Raw genomic sequence first — 21,354 nt, 5'->3', positions numbered from 1 at the left:
GAGACATCATCTTCTAACCAGACCAGGAACTAACAGCACATTCACAGGTACCAGGGGAGCCCTGGACAGTCTGGACTGGTGTCTTTTTCCAGGGAAAGCCAGAGAGAACAGAGACTGCAGCTACCAAATAAATTATTTTTATAAGAACAAATACATGCCATCCTCATTTTTAATAATTGCTTTTCCTTTTGCATCCTTCTGAATTCTACATTGGAGCAAAGAAAACAACAAAGCAGTAACTCAGAAGCTTCACATGTGAATGGCCACAAGTCAGCATCAGACAGGGGTTTCAATTGGCAGGGGAGGTGGGATTGTTATCGTTGGTTTTAACACAAACTGTAGCCTACACCCTATATTCTAGACACTCAGAGAACAGGAAGCACAGCTTTTCTTAGCTGCCTGCACATCTGTCTTCCCTTAAGTCAAAAATCTCAGAGAATGATTCACTGTTGCATCCAGATGAATTCCTCTGAAGCTCTTTCCATTCAGGATTTTGAAATTTTGCCATATCACCCTTTTACTGAAGCAGCTGAGGTTCTCAGATCATTCCTTGAAAGAGGTCAAAAGAACTTTTAAATTTACCATCTTATCTTTTCCAACTTGTAATTAGTGGTTTTTTTTTTTTCTTTTTCACCAAAACAACTAATATTAAGGGCACATATCATTTAGCAGCCAGCTTGAGAAATGATTGGTGGCCTGAACCACTTTTAACTGCTGGCAAAAAGGTCTCTAAACATCAGGTGAGTTCCTGAAAACACTGTGTCACTTAATGAAAATAATGGCTTTTGTCCTCATATCAATCTGCCAAGCACCAAGTCTGGCTTCCCACTGTCCTTCAGGCAGATAGTTAACTAAAAAAAAAAAAGTCTCAGATTTGCAAACCTGCATAATGTAATCTGTAGTTATCAAAACAAATTTAAGCCACTGTTAGTACTGCTTCCATGAACATACATTAAGTTTAGTGTATATCTCAGGATACAGTAAAGTACAACTACAATCACTGTGGATAAATCAAAATTTTATACATTGAATGGTATTAAGTGCATAGGTATATCTGGTGTTTGAAAGCTTTCTATACTGATCTTTTTTACAGTTAAATAATGCTTTTGTAATATAAACAATGATTGTCAAAAGCTTCAAGGTTCAAATTTTACATAGTATATTCCTTTAAAATAGGCACACTGAAAGACTAAATTTGAAACTCAGATTCATCTTGGAGGTTGCATCAACCCATCATCAAACGAAGGATCTACATCCTGAGGGATCAGAACGCCACGAGTGAGTTCAGCTGGGAATCATATGCAACCCCTAAGCATCAGCCTCATGCTTCTGGCTTGACTCAAATCATTTCAGATCTCGGGAAAATCACAGGCTTTTGTCAATCCAGTACAGACCTGCATTAGGGCTAGGCTCTGTGAAAACGGCTGTGGGCTATAAAGAAGAAGGACATTGTGCTGGCCCTCCCAAAGGCTTTCTGTGAGCTGTGGCCACATACACAAGTAACCGCACACAAAATCCTTCAAGGCTGACAGCAATGACTTCTCCATGAGAGGTACCAAGTATCAGGGGATAGTGAAATCCCTGGGATGAGGGGATCTGGAAGACAGCTTCCTAGGGGTGGTAGAATTTGAGCTTAGCCTTCAGGTATAGGCAGGACCACCAAGGCTAAAGCACACGCTACACAGAGGGGCTAGACGGGGGAGCAAAGGCCTAGAGACCTGAGGCCAGGGGTATTAAGAGTGGGGGAGCTGGGCACGGGGGCTTATGCCTGTAATCCCAGCACTTTGGGAGGCTGAGGTAGGCAGATCACAAGGTCAGGAGTTCGAGACCAGCCTGGTCAATATGGTGAAACCCTGTCTCTATGGAAAAATACAAAAATTAGCCAGGCATGGTGGCAGGTGCCTGTAGTCCCAGCTACTGAGGAGGTTGAGGCAGGAGAATTGCTTGAACCCTGGAGGCGGAGCTTGCAGTGAGCCAAGATCACACCACTGCACTCCAGCCTGGGCGACAGAGCAAGACTCTGTCTCAAAAAAACAAACAAACAAAAAAGAAAAGAAAAGAAAAAAAAAAAGAGTGGGGACAAGGTGCAGAGGAGGGGGTGTGAGAGAAAGGATGGAGGTAGCCCACCATGCCTGCTGGGCTGAGGACTCAGGACTTCAGTATCCATACAGGGAAGACCCACTGAAAGGCTCTGAGGAGGAGCATGATGAGATCAGAGCCACACTTTACAGTATACAGCACCGAAGCCTGATGCTCAGAAAGAATGGAAAGATGGGGGCATATTTGAGAGAGATTTTGGAAGTAAAAATAACAGGGCTTGGTGGCTGTTACTTTACAGGGCAAGGTCACTTGGTTCTTACTGAGTAGATTTCAGTAAGGAGGGAACAAGGGAGATGGCACAGATGATTAGCCTCCCCTGCTGTAGTTTCCAGCTTGGGAGGAGGAGGGGATGATGGCTGAATGGTACCCCACAGCAAGCGGGCAGAGCCAGCACTTTTGTACCAGGGCTGGTGGCACCAGGGGCTCAGCTCCACTCCTGCTTTCCCTTTATGCATCAATGAGCACCTCTGGGGTCAGGGAAGGAGGGAGGGAAAGAGATCCTAAAGAAGGATCTACTGTGCAATGTCCCCAAAGCAGCAGCAGCAGCAGCAGCAGCTCACCACACTATTCGGCCTGATCCTGCAAGTGAAAGTGCCGTGGGTGGTCATTTCTTCAAAATTCCTAAAATACATAATTCTGTATTGAAGGGGCAGAGAGCCTGCTCAGGAATCTCCCTGATAACTGTGAGGATAATACCTGCACACACAGCCTGTCTAGTTGTACATGCACCAAGCCCCTTCAGGCCTCCAGGCCTTAGCATTTGCTGTTCCTTCTGCCTGGAACAGTTTCTTCCTTCTCTCACCCTCAATTGAACTTTTATTTGGTGCTTACTATATAACTGGCACTATTCTAAGTACTTTACATGTATCGACTCATTCAGTCCTTCAACAACCCTCTCGAGGTACTGTTATTATCCCTAGTTTACAGATGAAAAAACTGAAGCTCAGTTTAAAGATTAAATAACCTGATAGTGTAATACATTTAGTTAGCCAAGGGGCAAGTATTCAATTCTAGGTGGTGTGGCCCCAGAGTCTGCATTCTCATACACAGAACTACCCTACCCTACCTCTTACAGATACAGAGCTGCACTAACCCTCACCCAGCTCCAGGCAAGACTGGCTCCCTCTCTCCTGTGGCTCTCACTGGCTCAGATAGGCCTGCCTTGACCACCCTCCAATGGAGTCCCACTCCTACTACTTTCTCTCACACTTCCCCGCTTATTTTCTTCCCAGCCTTTGGCACACCCTGTAATTACCTTATTTATGTAATGACTTGTTCATTATTTTCTCCAACTAGAATATAAACTCCAGGAAGGCAGAGACCTTGCCTTTTGTTTCAATGTATTCTCGAGGTACCCAGAACAATTTTCTGGCAGACAGCAGGTGTTCTATGAATAATCATTGATTGAAAAAAAAATGAAGGACAGTACCATAGATGCTACATGGTACTACACAGGGTCATAAGGTATTGCAATGTTATTCTTCACCTTCCTGTCCCCCTTTTCTTTTTTTTTAAGAGATGGAGTCTCACTCTTCTGCCCAGGCTGGAGTGCAGTGCCATGATCATAGCTCACTGCAGTCTGAGTGAGGCTCAAGTGATCCTCCCACCTCAGCACCTCAGCCTCCCAAGTAGCTGGGACAACAGGTGCACACCCACTACACCCAGCTAATTTGTAAATTTTTTGTAGAGATGGAGGTCTCACTATGCTGCCCAGGTTGTGTCCTATTCTTTGAAACCATTGCAAATCTAAGACAGAAGGGAGCCATTACCCCACTCCCAGCTATACGGACAAACCTGATATATTTAGAGCTGTGTCTGACTATCAAAACTGCACCCCCCACCCAACCAACCTGGGTTCTTGAGCACATAGTGATAAGCTTGTGTGAGGCAGGGATTGAGACTTCTGATTAGCCTTCTGTGACCTCCCACCACCTAACAGTATTTACAGGGCATTGCCTGTTGTTGATGTTAGTATCTGATCTGAACACCCTCCAAATAACAAAAAGCCCCTGCCCCTTGAATCAGGAGGCACCTCGAGTACACATCACATTGTCACAAGAACTCTCTGCTGGTGGTGAGGTTCAAAATCAATGCACATGCTTAAACAAAAAGCACTATTTACTCCAATGGTGGCTTCAAACACTTATCCAGCTTGCCTATGAACCCTCTGATAAAAAGAATTTACTTTTATCCAACACCTATCACATGCAAACACCCTGTTAGACACTTTTACACATGATCTCATTTAAACTTGTGAGTTTGGAATTATTATTATTCCCCTTTCACAAATAAAAAAAGTGAGGCTCAGAAGTCCAATACTTCACAGCCAGCAAGGATTCCAGCCCAGGTTCAGAGTCTCCAGAGCCTTTTCCTGCTGCCCTTTCTCTGAAGTGCTCTGCCTTCTCTGTGCTTCCACCTGGCTCACTGTACTCATCTGTCTCATGCTTTCCCAGCTCTCACCAGTTCCTTGCTCGTACCAGCTCCTTGACCTACACATGGCCTTTCTATTCCTCACCACCTGTTGAAATCCTCTTGTTCCACCTTCCACTGTAAAGCCTTCTCCAATATCTCCAGTTGGAATTCACCCTCCTTAGTGTTCACAGGGATCCCAGGCGATAAAGCCCAGAATGAAGCTCCTGTGGCACAAGCCTCTTTATTCCTCACCAGAACCTGAGCTCCTTGAGGGTAGGGCCTGTTGGTAATTTTCATGTTTGTGCCTCCCGAATGAGTAGTGAGAAAGTGCTTGCTGAACCAATAGAGAATGAAGAGGGAAAAGACTGGTGACATTTGAATGCATCAGAGAGATAAAAGGCTCTGGACAAATTAGCTTCGAGGATGGGGTCTCATTCAGGAAAGGCAAACTTAAGTACCACAACTCTGCTCTGGTCACCAGGCAAACCCTCACCAGCTCTCGGATTTCATAATGCTTGAAACTTAAAACCAGGATGTCGAGGAAGGACATAAAATCATAAAATCACTTCTGCGAGAATCCTTTCATGGTAACGCGTTTCACCCACACACTGGGAACACACTAATTGCAGCACAAGGAGAACAAGATATCGGGCAAAAGAATAAAGTTCTCCTTCTAGCATCTCACAGTTAACTACCTCGTGCTTGTTTTGCTGTGGCTGCGCCAGAATGCGCCGGTCCTGGAAAATATGAACTTGGCTCCTTAACCGTACGCACACTCAACACCGACCAAAGGATGCCCGAAATTGTCTCGATTGGAAATCATCTCAACCATCATCTTAGACTAGAAACAAGTAGATGCTGGCCTCTAGGTCAGGACCCCTAGAACAGTGCATTTTTTTCCCCCAAACAACCATTCTGAGGTTTTTACAAAAATAACCGACTCACAAACAGAAACGCTTCCTGATCTATAAGTCACTTTGAAAACAAATCATTATGTCGTTGAATATTTCATGATGGTCCAAAGCACTGAAGAAGGCGAGCTGAGCGTTCACCAATCCTCCCCATGCCTATTTTGGGACTTCCAAAGCAAACTGCAAATGCCTCCTTTATTTTCTAAACGCTCATTTGCAAGTGCTAGATGGATTCTTGGTGAAATATTGCCTCCACCCAAACTGACTAAATGCAGAGAACCGGAGGTTCCGCTTCTCCAGAGTTTACAGCTGAAAGAGACAGCGAACATCTAGTGAACACGACTTCCACCCTATTTCATAGGTGGCAAAAGCAGGGGGCACTTGCCCAAGGTCACACAGACGGTGGGTGGATGGTAGAGGAGCCACCAGAAGCCAGAGTCTTAACTCCTAACCCTCGGAGTATCCCCTGCTCCCCGAGGCTGACTCAACGCCCCTCCTAGATCTCAGCCAAAGCTGCTGCAAGTTAGCGACGCGACCCCAAAGACTCACTTCCGTGGGTCATTCCTCTCCACCTCCCATGAGTTCTGGAGCTGAGACACTCAGGGATGCCCCTCTACTCAAAAAATGACAACACAGGCATTGGCACTGCAGCTGATCGTCCCTGGCGAACCCCTTCTGGTTCAGGTGTGGCCATCGAGGACGGGCAGGGAGGGTTGGTCTGAGGTCACTCAGAAAGTTGGCACTGGCCGCGGCCGCACCTGAACCCAGGTCTCTCCCCCTCCAGCGTTGCCGCTCTTTCCACTCACTACACCATGCAGATCTCGGAAACTTAAACACACATCGCTACTGTGCAAGCAGTTCACGGTGGCAGGTCCTTAGCTAGCCTACGGACGCGCCCCCGAGCCGGGCTTGGGGACACGAGGACCGGAGGCGGGCGCGGGTCACCCGGGACTGGTGGTGCAGGCGGAGGGTGGTGCGGAGGAAGCCTAGGCGCAGGCCCGGGGTGTGGGGACAGGCAGTCTCCCCAAAACTTTGCGGTGCCGGGACCCCTCCCTTACCTGCAGAGGAGGTGCCGCCCGCGCGGACAAGGACCTAGCGGGCTGACGCTCTCGGAGACGGGCGGCCCCGCCCAGCGGCGGGCACGGTCGCGGCCAAGGCTCGGGCAGCAGCGCTGCTCGGGCTCGACTCGGGCTCCGCCTCCCGCGCCGCGGCTGCAGCCGGAGGGGGTGGCCGGGCCGGGCCGCGCCCGCGCCGTCTGGCGGCGGCAGGTGCTGAGGCTGCAGCTGCGCGGCCTCCAGCTGCCGGCGCCGCGACCCCCGCCCCGGGGGAGGAGCCCCGCGCACAGCCTCCGCGGGCTCCGAGGTCCCGGCCCGCCGCAGTGGGCGGTCCCGCTCCCACCCGGGCCCTGCCTCCGCCGCCTGCCTCAGCTCACCGCCGGGGCACGCAGCGTCCGCTGAATACCCAGGGGGAGACTGAGGCTGGAAGAGGAAAGGGACTCCCCAAGGTCACCCAGACCCGTGGGGTTGGGCCAGAACTGGAACCCCGAAGAGTTCCCAAAAGGACCCCCTTCTCACGCCTCGTTTCCGCCAGGAAGAGCACTAGCTATGGGGAACCCTGGGGGACGCAGATGACTCTGACTCGCCCCCTGACCCCCATACCCCCCAGGTGTACGGCTGAAGGGAGAGGGAAAGCGTGGGCCCACGTTAGGCACTGTGGACCACCTCCGCTGTCTCTCTAAACTCCTTCCGCGCTGGGAAACTGTTCTCCCAGCTTTCCTCGGCCCTCTCCAGTCACTCTCTCGGTCTCCTTGAGGGTTCCTCAAACCAGAAGCTCTAAAATGCCAAAACGCCCTGGGACTCTGCACTCAGCCCTTTTCTGACCCCCTGAGCCATCTCACCCACTACCCTGGTTCTGGTCCTACCCTACCACCTCTCTGACCATTATACCCGAATGCGTGTGTCTATGCACGAATTATTTTCTGTGCTGAACTCTACTGAACACCTACTAGGTCCATATCCTGCATTAGACACTGGAGATACAATATACCTTTAATAAAGCAGTCCCTGTCCTCACGGAATGTACAGTCTAGGACTATTAAAATACAGTCCAGTTCCTGTAACAATAGCCCGATCCCATAGGGCCAAGGGCACCACACAGGCCTGCACTGACAGAGTGAAGGCCTCCTGGAGGGGACCTGCTCTAAATGGAAACCTGAAAGGCCAGTGGAATTGGCCAATGAAAGGGAGGAGTGTGGAGAGAGCCTTTCAGGTTGAGACCACAGGAACAAAGACCCCAAGATGAGAGAGATCCCACAAGAGGGAGTGGCAGGAGTTGAGACATAAAGCAGGGGAGTGAGCAGGGGCCAATTCCTGGTCAAGGAGTTTGCACCGTGTTCTCAGTGCACTGGCAGGTTCATGGGAGCAGTTCTAAGTAGGGATGAGGCACCACCAGATTGGGATGTTAAATCATTCTGGGGATGGTGCACAGGCAGATGTTAACAAGTGCATCCTTCATCCAAGGGCAGTAGGGGGAGACTAGCAGCACTTTGGAGCCAACATCTAGATGAAGGCAGGTGCTCCTCCTCTGTGACCTTCATTTCCAAATCCAGGAGTCTATCCAGAAACTCCTGAGTGGCTCCATCGCTGAAAGACCTCATACGTAACTGTACCCAAAGCTCCCTTTTCTCTCAGTGCCCCAGCCCTCTGCCACCCAGATCCACAGGCTGAGTGAGCCTTTTGCTTTCCTCAGGAGTCTTTGCACTAGATGTAGTATACAAAGTTCTGCCCCAGGAGACAGAAGCGCCGTGAGGGTGGAAAAATCTGAAGCCATATAAAAGCATAATAACATATGCCTACAACCTAGGACTGTTCTAAAAAATAAGAGTTCCTGGAGATGAAACAGCATTCATTACTCGCTACCCAGCACTATTAAGAATGCTTCTAATCATTGTATGCAGTAAGGGTTACTCTACTTATTTTACTTATTTCCATAAGGAAATAAAGAAAACTTTTTAAAAATCAAATATTCTGTCTCTCTGAATTATTTATTACAATTGCATGTGAATCTACAATTTTCTCAAAATAAAGTTTAATTTTAAAAATTAGTTTGTAGATAAATATTAATCATCAAATTACTCTCTCCAAGGCAGTTAAACACCAAAAAGCATAGCACTTGTCAGAAAGTAAGATAAGAACTATTCTCCTGTCCAGTGAGCACAAATGTTCCCCATGTAATTTTGCCCTGTCCCCCTCCATTTCCTAGCTACCTGCGTCAGTGTCAGCCTCTCTAGGTGCTGGACCCAGGCCCTGACCCCGCTCTCCTCAGATTCTCATTCTGGTCCCTCTTGACCCTCAGCCTCCTTTGCCATTGCCCTCATGCCCCTCCTTGGCCTCTTTTCTCCCTTCACTCTCACAGAGCAATTCTATCAGCTGTATGGTTTCAGCCAAACCTTCTGTCTTCCAAACCCAGAGACACAACTGCCTGCTGGACATCACCTAAATGTCCCTCAGGTGCCCCAGTCTCAACAGAGCCAAAACCAAATCCACATCTTTCCCCCAAATTACCCCTTCTGCATTGCTTCTCTATCTCAACTGGTAGCAGCACCTCCTTCCTCTGGGCACCTAAACTAGAAACCAAAGGGACAGTCTAGACTCTTCCTTCTTCCTGGCCTTCATACTCTACTGGCCACTAAGTCCAATCAGCTCTGTCTCCTTAACTTCTCTTACACATGTCTCCTCCCCCTCATCCTGCTGCCCTTGCCTTCGTTGGAGCCTCACCATTTCTTGCCAAGGCTGTAGTAACCGCCTCCAGTCTTTCCTATTTTCATCCTCCACATACTGCCAGTGATCTTTTTCAACCACAGACCTGACCAGTGACTCTCCTGCTGAAGACACCTCCATTGTTCCTTCTTGATCATGCAGCAAAGTCTTAACTCTTTAGCATCACATGAGTCCACAGTGATCCTATTACCCCTGTGGCCCCATCTCTCCCTCACCCCACACCAGCACACCAAACACCTTATGTTCCTAGGATACCTTATGTAATAAGAGACACATAACATCGTGTTAAAAAAAAAATGTAGTCTTGAGTCAAACTGCCTAGGTTCAAATCCCAGTGCTGCTGCTTTTTAACCTATGTAATTTTGGAAAAGTTCCATTACCTCTCAGTTCTCGGTTTTTTTTCCTTTGCAAAGGGAGCATAATAACAATGCCTACAACCTAGGACTGTTCTAAAAAATAAGAGTTCCTGGAGATGAAACAGCATTCATTACTCGCCACCCAGCACTATTAAGAATGCTTCTAATCATTGAATGCAGTAAGGGTTACTCTACTTATTTTACAGAGAAGGAAACTGAGGCCCCAAGAAGTAAAGTCGCTTGGCCAAGATTCCACAGCTTTAAAATAGCTGCACTGGGCTTCATATGAAATTCTAAATCCTGTACTGCTAAATACTTTACATAAGCTATTATTGCCCTCTGGGAGGCTTCCTTGTTTTTCTAGCCTTTAACCCAACCTGCTGGACAAACTTTTCTTCTTCCTTTAAATCCTGGTCAAAAATATCTTATCCTCCATGAACCCTTCTCAGTCCTTGCTTTGAGCCTCTGCTATACTTATGTACAGCATACAGCAAATTAAGCACCCAGCACACCCATTACAATGATTTGTTTACACGTCTGTCTTCTTGAGACCTTCTTGAGAAAGACAATGTCTTATTTATTTTTGCCTTCCCATAATTCCATAAATATTTATTGAATGAATGAATAAATCAACAAATAAAATATATATGTTTCTCAAGTTTTACCCTAACAGCTGTCATTTGGATATAGATTACTTTTAATCTCTGTTTTTGTCACTCTGAAGAGTCATGTTTGGTGAGGGGATAGCATCAAATGATCTAATATTAATATAGAACAAGATATAGCAAGAATGAAATTTCTCATATTGCTATGTGGTTGTGCCTTGTCCCTCTCTGATGTCTCTCCTTTTTTTAGTGACACTATGTCATAGCCCATAATGACAAGCTGTGTTGCATCCTAATGAGACTTCCTGACTCAAACATCTGAGATTCGAATTTATTTCCCATAAGTACCATTTCAGTTAAAAGTTTGCTTTCTCTATGGCAATGAGTACGCCATTTGTCATCTGCTAAGTGCCCATACCTTCCCCTTACCTGTATTAATCTCCTTTGCCCTCAAATACTTCTGAGAGCTGACTTAATAGTTGGCTTTTCTATACAACTTCCTTCTTAGAATGCCTAACTCTTCCTGACTTCATATCTATTGTTCCCAAAATAGAATCATATACTGCTTCAAATTTCAGCTTTACTGTCTGCAGTGACTTAAGACAAGTTTCTGTTCTTCTTCAGAATGATCAAATTCCATATGGTTAAAAAACAAAACAAAACAAAACAAAAAACAACATAACCCTGACCCTGTCATTTTCTATGGAGTAGTGTTTTTAAATGTTAAGTGTTTTAGATGTTAGAAATATTTATTTTGTTTACCAGAACACAAGTAAATTGGCAATTTTAATGCTTCCAGATCAAATTGATGAGAAGCAATATGGGTGAAAGAAAGAACACTGTATGGGAAGCAGAGGGGAAAAGAGCTATAGGAGTGCTCTGCCACTGCGCCCGAGTCCTCTCACTCTTCAAGTCTCAGCAGAATGGAGGAATGGGACCAGAATGACCTTCCAGGTCTCTTTCAGATCTAAAACGACATGATTCCTTAATGGGCCTCTAAGTGGTTATCCATTCATTCAATCAACATTGTTGAGTGCCTACTACAGACTTAAGACTTCTGAAGTGAATCCACATTGGATAGGGGATGAAATGGTTTGGTGAAGAGAGTGTTATTACACCACATAAACTGATTGTATGTTCTTAATATTCAAGGTCTTACACAGAAATATAATGAGACAGTTACATCAAGGCTTTGGTGAGCCACGACTCAGGGACTATAGGAGTATTAGGGTTATTAAAAACAGCCCTATCTGGTATCTATGCCAGTACTTCTGCTGCGCTACTTGTAGAAAAGCAGTGCCCTAGAGTTCTGGACTCTAGTTCTGTCCCTGTCTTGCTATGTAGCTATGGGAAAGTCGCATCACCTCTCTGAGCTACACTTTACTCCTCTCTAAGAAGAGGCAATTATACCTGATGACAACCAATGTACCCTGAGCTCTAAACCAAATGATTCTTTGAGATTAAGGAAGCTGAAGTGTTATCAGTCACGAAGAGAGGTACTGCTCTTGGCAAAAGAAATTGGGTGATTATCATGAGGATTATATTACCTCTTAAGGACAATTAGATTGTTGCTCTACAGAGAGAAAATTTGACATAAAAACAATATGTTCTTACTCCCAAGATTTGAGGACACCAAAGCAGACATTCACCGCTCACTTCTTAAAAACGAATTGTCCAATTCACTGCATAATACTAAGAATAGGGAGTTGAGCTAGCAAGTTCATTATCTGTGTGCTGGTGAAGAGAATTAACTCTCCCAACACCCTCCAAAACTTGCTTGACTGCTTATCACAGTCATTCTCCCAAAAATGATCTATTTTTACCTTTTTTTAAATGGTAGGGCAGGAGGCTGGAAAACACGTCTCATTTCTGGATTGCTTCCTTAGCTCTCCTCTAAGCCTCGTCTGCTTATATTTCTTTTCCTGTTCCTAATTGCATTCTCTGCTCCTTGATAAAACTGGTATTCGAATCTATTGCTAATGTAATGGACATAATGACTCAGTTAGAAACAGAGGATGGCAATAAGATTTTTGTATAGAATTGGGAATGATTACCACAAGTTTTAAAAAATATTCAAGCTCTTTATGTCTCTTGTCAGATGAATTTTTATCTCATTCCTCAAGTGATAAATCTTTCAGTGTTTTGAGAGACAGCTTTGAAAAGATAGGACTGGGTTCAGCATCCATTACTCTTGCCTTTTTATCTCTTTTTAAAATTCTCTCTCTCTCTCTCTTTTTTTTTTTTTCCTGCTGGCTCAGCTCCTGGGAGATCAGCTCCCCAGAAGAAGGCACGTCTTGAGGTTGCGGTCAGCGTCGAGTGTGGCCCTACCCTGGTCTTGACAACTACATCTGGCCACTTCCCATAGGCTTCATTCTGCTTTGCATCTCCTGGGTGACTGCAAGTCCCCAGTGCCACTGTTGCTCCCCACAGCCCCCAGGGGCAGATGCCACCCTCTCTAGCACTATTCTTTTCATCTCTTTACTTTTGCATAGCACTTTTCGCTTTGCAAAACACTAAACACAGCAATCATCTCATTTGATTCTCTCAACAGCTCCTTGAGTTATGCAAGATACACATGACAATCCCCACTTTACAGATGAAACTGAGGCAAGCTCAGAGAATTCAAGTGACTGGTATGAAGTCATAGAATTGGCAAATGGGATTCAGATTCAGGTTTATCTGGGAAACAGAGCTCTACTGTTGGGGAGGAAAGATGGCTGCAATAGAACTGTGTTATAGAGAAACTTCCTAAATCACCTTAGCATGCCTACCCAGGGGGCTTCTCTGAAGATGGGGGGCCTGCCTCCTGAGCCCCTCTCTCACCCAGCTCCCTGCTGAGGGGACCCAAATTGTGAGCCATCCAGTGAATGGGGCATAGGACACTGTTGCCTATAGCCAGAGCCCAAAGGAGATTCCACACACACAATCCTAGTGCAGGACTGGCAAAGGGCAGTGTCGCTGCCACACTGTCCACAATTGCAAGGACAAAGGCCCAGGAGCCTGGGAAGTAGTCGGCCTCGCTAGTGAGTCTGCAGTAAAGGCTTTCAATCCTGGGCTACCTGAGGGGCCCAGCTGACCCCAGCTGAGCAGGGCCCCTCAACAGGTGAGGAAGAACTGTCCCTGCCTGCTTCCTGCACATAGCTCTGCGGGAAAACCCCTGACTCTGTCAAGACCTGCCGCTATAGAACGGAATGTCACAGGTGGGCCAAACTATCCCCTGAGGGTCACACCTAGCCCGCACAGCATCTTTGTGTGGGTTGGAAAAAAGCTTCCCCTCTCAGATACCTTTGTGAAAATGAGAAAATACGCTTCCTTCCTTCGGGCTGATGTAGCTCCACACCAGGGTACACAGCTCAGCAAGTGGATGTTAGCCCCTGTTAATCCTCTCCACCAGATGCCCTTGCAATAAACAAACTACACAATGGCACACAGCAGCCCAACCCCACCCTACTAATTCTGGGAGTGTCCAAAGATCCTAAAAGCCTCTTCCACCTCACCTCAGCCTGGTGGACCCAGCCAGGTAGCTTTGTTCACCACCAGGCCACTGGAGAAGCATCCTTCTTTCCTTTCATGATCGCTGAACTATTGTACCCAAGAGGCCACAAAAGCCCAACCTGCCCAGGCGTTGATGGAAGTAGCCAAAGCAGATCAGAGATTATTTCAGGAGAGTCAATAGCTTGAAGGAGCACAATCAAGACGAATAACTAAAAGAGATGAATCACATTGAGATCAATTTAATAGAAGAAAAACTAACTTTTTAAAACCAAAAATGTAAGGAGATTCAAGCAGAGGTTAGAAAGAAATGATCAAAATGAGGAAAAATGGTTTTTGAAAGTTAGACACACGATTTTTTAAATTTTCAATTGTGGAAATGAAAAATGTAATGAACACCACTGAAAACTGATTTAATGATGAGTACCAAGCCAAAAATAAAAAGAAATAGAAATTATGAGTCAGAGGATTTTCAAACATTGATGAAATATCTAGAAGATATGCAAATAATAGTACCAAATGGAGCAGAAGAAAAATAACAAAGGAACAAAGCAATAACCAAAAAATAACAAAAAAAAAGACTAAGCCCATAGTCTTGAATTATCAGATAAATTTATGCACTTGAATTACCTATACATTAAATGTATGGACTTGAGTTATCAGGTAAAAAAGACTCTAATTTCTACACTGTATTAATTTTAAAACACACACCTAGAACTTCCAGTCTTAGGCATTTCACTGAAAGGGGTAAAATGTCAGGAGCAGTAGACTGGAGTAAGATATTTATGTATGGTTTAATACCTGAGCAACAACTTTAAAAACTACACAGAGAGATACACTCAAAATTACTTTAGATAAATCAAAGTAGCATTCTTAAAAAAGCCCAAGTAGTCCACAGGGAGACAGGAAAAAGAAAAACGAGGAGTGAGAAATGGGGAACAAACAGATGGGAGAGAAGACTTCCAAGAGTTTCCCCTGTGCAGAAAGAAAACAAATAACAACATAGCAGAGTTAAGTTCTAACATTTTAATAACTATATTAAGTGTAAATAATCTAAATACACCAATCAAAAGACAAAGATTGGCAGAATGGATATTTAAAAATATATCCTGGTGACATTTCTGAACTCCAAGAATAAGGAGTAAATGTCATGAGCTTCCAGGCAATGTGAATAGCTTACCGAAGGAGGAAAAAGAGTCCTCTGGAATTATGGATCCCACAAACAGTCCTTGCCACATTTTATTGAGACCTAATATTTGTTAGGCACTGTTCTAAGCAGTTTATCTCTTTTTAATAACCCTATGGGTTATATATTAATACCCCCACTTTATAAATGAGAAAACCAAGGCTAAATGCTCCCCGGTCACTCAACTAGTAAGAGCTTGGATTCAAATCCAAGAAATCTAGTGAAAGAAACATTTAAATAAGTCCAAGTCAGCTACCTGAAGGGGAGAAGGATGATAGAGCTTCCAGGCAGAGAGAACAGCCTATGGGAAGGCTCTAAGGATGGAAAGGAACACCTATTAGATGCTATGTATTTTTAATATACTAACACAAAAACTCCAACAAGCAAGTATCATGTGTCTTTTTTGCAGATGAAGAGACTCTGCATGGTTAAGTAACCTGCTCAAGATCATCCAGATAGCTGGTGTTGGTGATGGAGTCAGAATTTAAATCTGGTTCTGCTACCCTCCTCTGTTCTGTCAACAGGTGAAAACAGCTTTTGGAGCATATTTCCCGTGGTGATTGTCTTTCTCCCCCCAATAGTTTCGCTGTACTGATCCAGAAATTAAAAATTTAAAGAGCAAAGGACCTGTCCTACCTTTCTAGGTTATTTTGGTCAAGCCTGCTCTGGGTCCGAGAGATCTTCACCTATAAAACATAGAATTGGACTATGTCAGCGTTTTTCCAACTTTGGTAGAAAAGAGACCAGTAGAATCCTTTATTTAACTCAAATCCTACTAAACAGAGGCCTCTTGTAGAGGACAGGTATAAGCAGAGTAAACCTGAATGAAAGTAACTGGGGGATGTCAGGGAGGCACTAGACTAATCTGGACCCCCTCCAGTTAACACATTCCCTAAATTCTGGAAACAGTGCATGGACAGTCTCCAGACACAGGGGAAAGTCTTGGAATGTTTCTCTCCTATCTTAGGTGTAGAATAGGGAGAGGGAGGGATGATCTAGATTTTCTTAAAAACAAGGCTTTATTCATGTTTTGTTACCATGTACCGTGTACTGCAACACTGTGTTTCAGCCTATTCTTTGAATCAGAGGGAGATGTCCTGGAAAGGATCTGGGCTGTGGAGTCAGACGTAGCTTGAATGCCAGCTCTTGTTAGCTTTATGACCTTGGACAACTAATGTAACCTCTTGGTTTTCTCATCCTAACACACAGATAATACTGACCTTGAAGGGTGTTGTGATAATTAAATTAACCAGTAAGGATAAAGCACCTAGCACAGGATCTGGGGTGTTGCAGGCATTCAACAAATGGCAGCTATTGTTATACATTTTGAAACTCCCAGCTCTTGATAGTTTAAGTCTGCCTTTTCTTTTGCAATTGGTGGAGTTTGGGCCTTTCTTTCATCCTTTTTTCCTTTCATTCTGTTTTATGCAAACTGACTGGTATTAAGAGACATGACACTTCTTGCAAAGGAAGTTTCCATAAAAATCACATGGTCTGTAATCCCAGCACTTTGGGAGGCTGTGGTGGCAGATCACGTCAGCTCAGGAGTCAGAGATCAGCCTGGGTAACATGGCAAAACCCAGTCTCCACAAAAAATACAAAAACAAGCTAGGCCTGGTAGTGCGCTCCTGTAGTCCCAGTTACTTGGGTGGCTGAGGTGAGAGGATGGCTTGAGCCCAGGAGGACAAGGCTGCAGTGAGCCCAGATTTTACTGGGCTCCATTGCGCTCCACCCAGGGTAACAGAGCAAGACCCTGTCTCTAAATAAATAAATAAATAAATAAATAAATAAATAACATGGTGACTTATGAAAAACCATGTACTTATTAATGCCACTGAAGACATTATGTATTATTATCATAATCTGGATCCCGATTAATGACCAGTACACATGCTGATTAACCTGAAACCAAAGAGCAAATACTCACAAAATAATTCATTGTTAAAACGTATTTTTTTCCAAAATAAAGGATGATTTTATGAGTCTACTATTGACAAAGATAACCTTACTTCACAGACTTCCTGTCTTAAAATAAGTAGTCTTGTGCATCATTATGTAGCTGAAGGCAAAGCCTGAACTTCCAGAGCCTAGGAGGCCTAGGAGTACACTTTACTGAAGGCTAAAATCATGGCAGATTTCCTATAATGGACCATGAATTCCTGCCACCTCCCATGAAGCCTAATGGGAGAACATTTCAGAGCATATGGTACTTTGTCAACTGATACTAATGTGTCCATTAGTGCAGCTCCAGAGGGAATTTCAGTCTGTGCCTAGAGAATGGTCACTTGGGGAAAAGAAACAGCTACTTATAACCCCTTCTTCTCCCATAACTCTGTCCTCGGTTCAGCCACCCCTCCTCCTTCAGCCCTACTAGGAAGAGGCATAGAATAAGGGTATGCCATTAATGGTATGTGTGTTACCTACACTGAACCATAATCCCTTAACACGCACCACCTTGATGTCCTTTGGAGCCCTTATGCAGACAATATCTCATTTGACCTTCATAATACTCCTGAGTGAAGTATCGTTTTCCAATTTCACAGTTGAGGAAAACAGGAACACACAGCAGTTAGACCATTTGCTTGAGGCCAGAGGTAAGTGACAGAGCTATGCTTAGCCCCAGTGCTGTGCCCTAAACTCATGCTGGCTGTATAGAGGCATCTACTTGGCCTGAATGGGTTCTATGAATAGTTTTGCAAGGTGTGGCCCAAATTAAGTATATGCAATTCTATTCACTCATTCAAGTAAAATTGACTGGGAGCTTATGGGTAAGGCACTGTGCTAAGTGAGGTGGGATAGTGTCCTGGAAAGTGCATGGACTCTGGAGTCATCCAGCCCATGGATGTATGGACATCCTGGCCTTAGTAAGTGCTCATAAAATGTTAGTTACTTTTATTGAGAAGTGTTATGGAGGATACAGAGATGAATCAGACATGGTCCTGACCTTCAAAAAGCTCTTCTAGGAGACATAATGTATGTCTTCAAATAACTGTGATAGGAGGAGAATGTGCTTTTTATCATGAGAGGTACAGAAAACTTCTAGGGCCAAACTATGGGTTGAGGTGTCCTGCAGAGCCACAGCAAATTCCCAGGGTTACAATGGGATATTTAATTTTTCAAGGGAAACATGGCGACACCCAGAATCTACTGGACATGTGCAAACTACTGGCTCCAGGCAGTTCTCAGATCATGTTACATTCCTACGACATCATATCTTTGCAAAGCTGAGTTTTCGTTAGTCACTATGATAAAAAGCAAGCACATTTTTTTTTGCACAAAACCCAACATGGAACAGGAAATGTGTCCAACCTGATCCAAGGTTTGAGAAGTTGTACAGCATCCAACAGGCACACACATCCCTTTAGTAACTTACTGTGGTTATTTTAAAATTAAATAAAAATATAATATTTAAAATGCATGTGCACTTTTTTTCAAACAACTACTGAATTATTAGGACTTCAATGCTTATTAAGTTGTTTGGATCTAACTACTTAATATATGGAACTGTTACACATTTATTTTTACCTGGGGGTGCTATGAAAAATTACTGTGGGCACCATGAAACGAGAAAGCTGGGGAACCTCTGCTCTCAGGGGTTTCATAGCAGGAAGTCACTTTGAGAGGGGAGAGCTGGAACTGTGAAGATCAGGATAGACTTTGAGGAGGAAGTACAGCCAACATTGGAAGCAGGTGCTTTACCAAAGTAGGGGTGCTAGAACACATTACAACAGTTTGTAATGACTCTCCCCTGGGAGCACCCAAGATCTTACTAAGTGGGGAACTTGCAGAATTTTTAGTAGGCCCATCAGTTGAAAAGGCCTTATTTTCTTATCAATTTTGAAGAGTAAAGGATTTAGAAAATAACTCCCATGAGGTTGCAAGCAGGAGACATCCTTGACTTTTTGCACCATGGTCCCAAGATAAGACCCCCTGTCTCTGTGATGATACACAAACAAAAGTTGTTTAAGACATCAAAGATTTACTACAATGGAATCAGTTCCTGAAAGTCTGTGGGCAGAGTTTTATAATCAGGTGGGCAGCCACCTCCCTGACATTATCAGGCTGCTCTCCGGGCCACAGAGACATGGACTGCTCATAACACAAGTCCTTTCATTAAAAAGCATAAACCAGGCCGGACACAGTGGCTCACACCTGTATTCCCAGCACTCTGGGAGGCCGAAACGGGCAGATCACCTGAGATCAGGAGTTCAAGACCAGCCTGGCCAACATGGTGAAACCTATCTCTACTAAAAATACAAAAATTATCCAGGCGTGGTAGCAGGCACCTGTTATCCCATCTACCTGGGAAGCGGAGGCAGAAGAATCGCTTGAATCTGGGAGGCAGAGGTTGCACTGCGCGCCGAGATCACACCAATGCACTCCAGGCTAGATGACAGAGCAAGACTCTGTCTCCAAAAAAAAAAGAAAGAAAGAGAAAGAAAAGCATACACCATTTTCCTTTGAAATCAGAATTAAAATCCCACAGTGGTTGTGGGTTATTCAAAAGGTAACACCCAATGATCTCTTTTCTCTCTTAGCACACCTTTTTCACTCACTATCAGCACAACCATTTGTCCTTGTGTAGCATTTTACACTTCTCAATGCACCTTCTCACCTAGCATGTCCTTCTACCCTCATAATCATTCTGAAAGGCAGAGAGGACAGAGGATATAGATCCTGTCTCACAGATGAGCAATGCTGGGCCTGGAGAGATTAAGTGATGGCCCTGCAACTTCTCTAGTCTAAGTTTATGCTAAGTGAAAGAAGCCAGACTCAAAAACTACATTCTCTGTGATTCCATTTATTTAACAAAGGCAAAACAATAGGGACAGAAAACAGATCGGTGCTTGCTTGCCAGGGTATAGGGGTTAGCAGACGGGTTGACCACGAAGAAGCAAGGGGGAATTTTGGGGACTGATGGAACTATTCTGTATCTCTATGGTGGTGGTGGTTACACAACTGTATATGTTTATCAAAACTCACAGAACTGTGTACTAAAGAGGGTGAATTTTATTAAATGCAGTTTCAATTTCTAAAATTGAGAAAACATCAAACCAGTTCAAAAAAGGGGGAGTCAGAATGTCTAATGAGGAATTAAATTGAATGCCAACTTCTGGGCAATACTAATCTCCACCTCCATTTCCGCTAGAAAATATCGACTAAATTCTATGTTGAACATTAATGGTATATAAAATGGGTCTCTTTAGAGGGGACTTATAAAGAAATTTTGAGTGCTTTCTTCAAGGTTAGTGCAAGCTTAAAAGAGAGGCTAATAGGGGACAGCCAATACATGGACAATGCAGTTCATTTTCAATGCAAATTAAAATGAATTCTCATTTCTCCACTGTCATAATGGCAATTTCAATGGTATCTGAAGAGTGAGAATGAGTCAAAAGACAAAGGATCAATATCTTCAAAATTCTGAGGGAACTGTTTTCCACCTAAAATTTCATAGCCAGCCAAACAATTGGTCAATTGGAGGACATAATAAAGATATTTTCATACTTTAAAAATCTCCAGAACAATAAGAACACATGGACACAGAGAGGGGAACAACACACACCACGGCCTGTTGTGGGGGTTGGGGGTGAGGGGAGGGAACTTAGAGGGTGGGTCAATAGGTGCAGCAAACCACCATGGCACACGTATACCTATGTAACACACCTGCATGTTCTGCACATGGATCTCTTTTTTAAAAACAAAAAGAAGAAAAAAAAGTCTCCAAAATTTTACCTTCCATGTATCTTGTCTTAGGAAACAACTGCAAGAGCTTCTGTAAAAAATTGAGAGTAAATCAAGAAGGAAAAAAGACATGGGTTTCAGAAAACAGAAGTGCAAAATAGAGGAGAGTTGGAGGGAAGTGGGAAGCAGCAGGACAAGAGCTGTGCATTGCAGCAGGGCTGGAAAACAACCATTCCAGATTAGCACAGGAAGGACAAGGACTATGAGAAGGAAGTTTGCAGGGCGGGGGGCGTGGAAAGAACCACTGGTGTGTTTAAGCAGAAATCCAAATGTTGATAGGTACATCATATACATTTTGGGACACTTTGGGAAAACTAGTAATAAATACAGAGAAAATTAAACAAATGAGAAAAACACGCTAGAGAAATTACACCAAGAAAAGCTAAGGATTGTAAAAGAAAAGCTAAAGGTTGTATAAGACATGTACTTCTTGGCATAGCAGTGAAGGAAATGTGCAAAGTCATAATAAGTAAACACTGGCTATCAACTGAACAACAACAACAACAAAAGCAGTTAAATCTGGGGATTGATGAAGGTGGGAACTGGGGAGACAGTATAAGAACTAAGAGCTCATCCTACCATAGTAGGAAATACATTTCTATTATTTCTATAGGTAATGTTTAAAATTGATAAATTAATATATAATAGTATAAGCATATGATTTAGAAATGTAGAGGCAAATAAAATAGAAAAGAGAATAATTGAGTGTGGTTCCCTCTGGGGAGAAGAACAAGGTGTTAGAGAGAGATGGGGCAGGAGACTGCCATTTCT

The 21,354-nt window shown here is 44.1% G+C and overlaps 1 protein-coding gene across 1 annotated transcript in view; it reads right to left on the bottom strand.

Moving 5' to 3' along the window:
- FRMPD1 (FERM and PDZ domain containing 1) overlaps positions 1 to 6,622 on the bottom strand; it is a 99,314-nt gene extending 92,692 nt beyond the window's left edge. Inside the window, exon 1 of the mRNA XM_007968691.3 lies at positions 6,482 to 6,622. The gene's annotated coding sequence lies outside the window, so the exon portion shown is untranslated. The remainder of the gene's footprint in view (positions 1 to 6,481) is intronic.
- Between the last annotated feature and the right edge of the window lie 14,732 nt (positions 6,623 to 21,354).

Source organism: Chlorocebus sabaeus, chromosome 12, assembly GCF_047675955.1.
Source record: "Chlorocebus sabaeus isolate Y175 chromosome 12, mChlSab1.0.hap1, whole genome shotgun sequence".
In the NCBI taxonomy this organism is placed as follows: domain Eukaryota; kingdom Metazoa; phylum Chordata; class Mammalia; order Primates; family Cercopithecidae; genus Chlorocebus; species Chlorocebus sabaeus.
The sequence above is the reverse complement of the archived record's forward strand: the minus strand, read 5'-3'. Positions and strand labels throughout refer to the sequence as shown.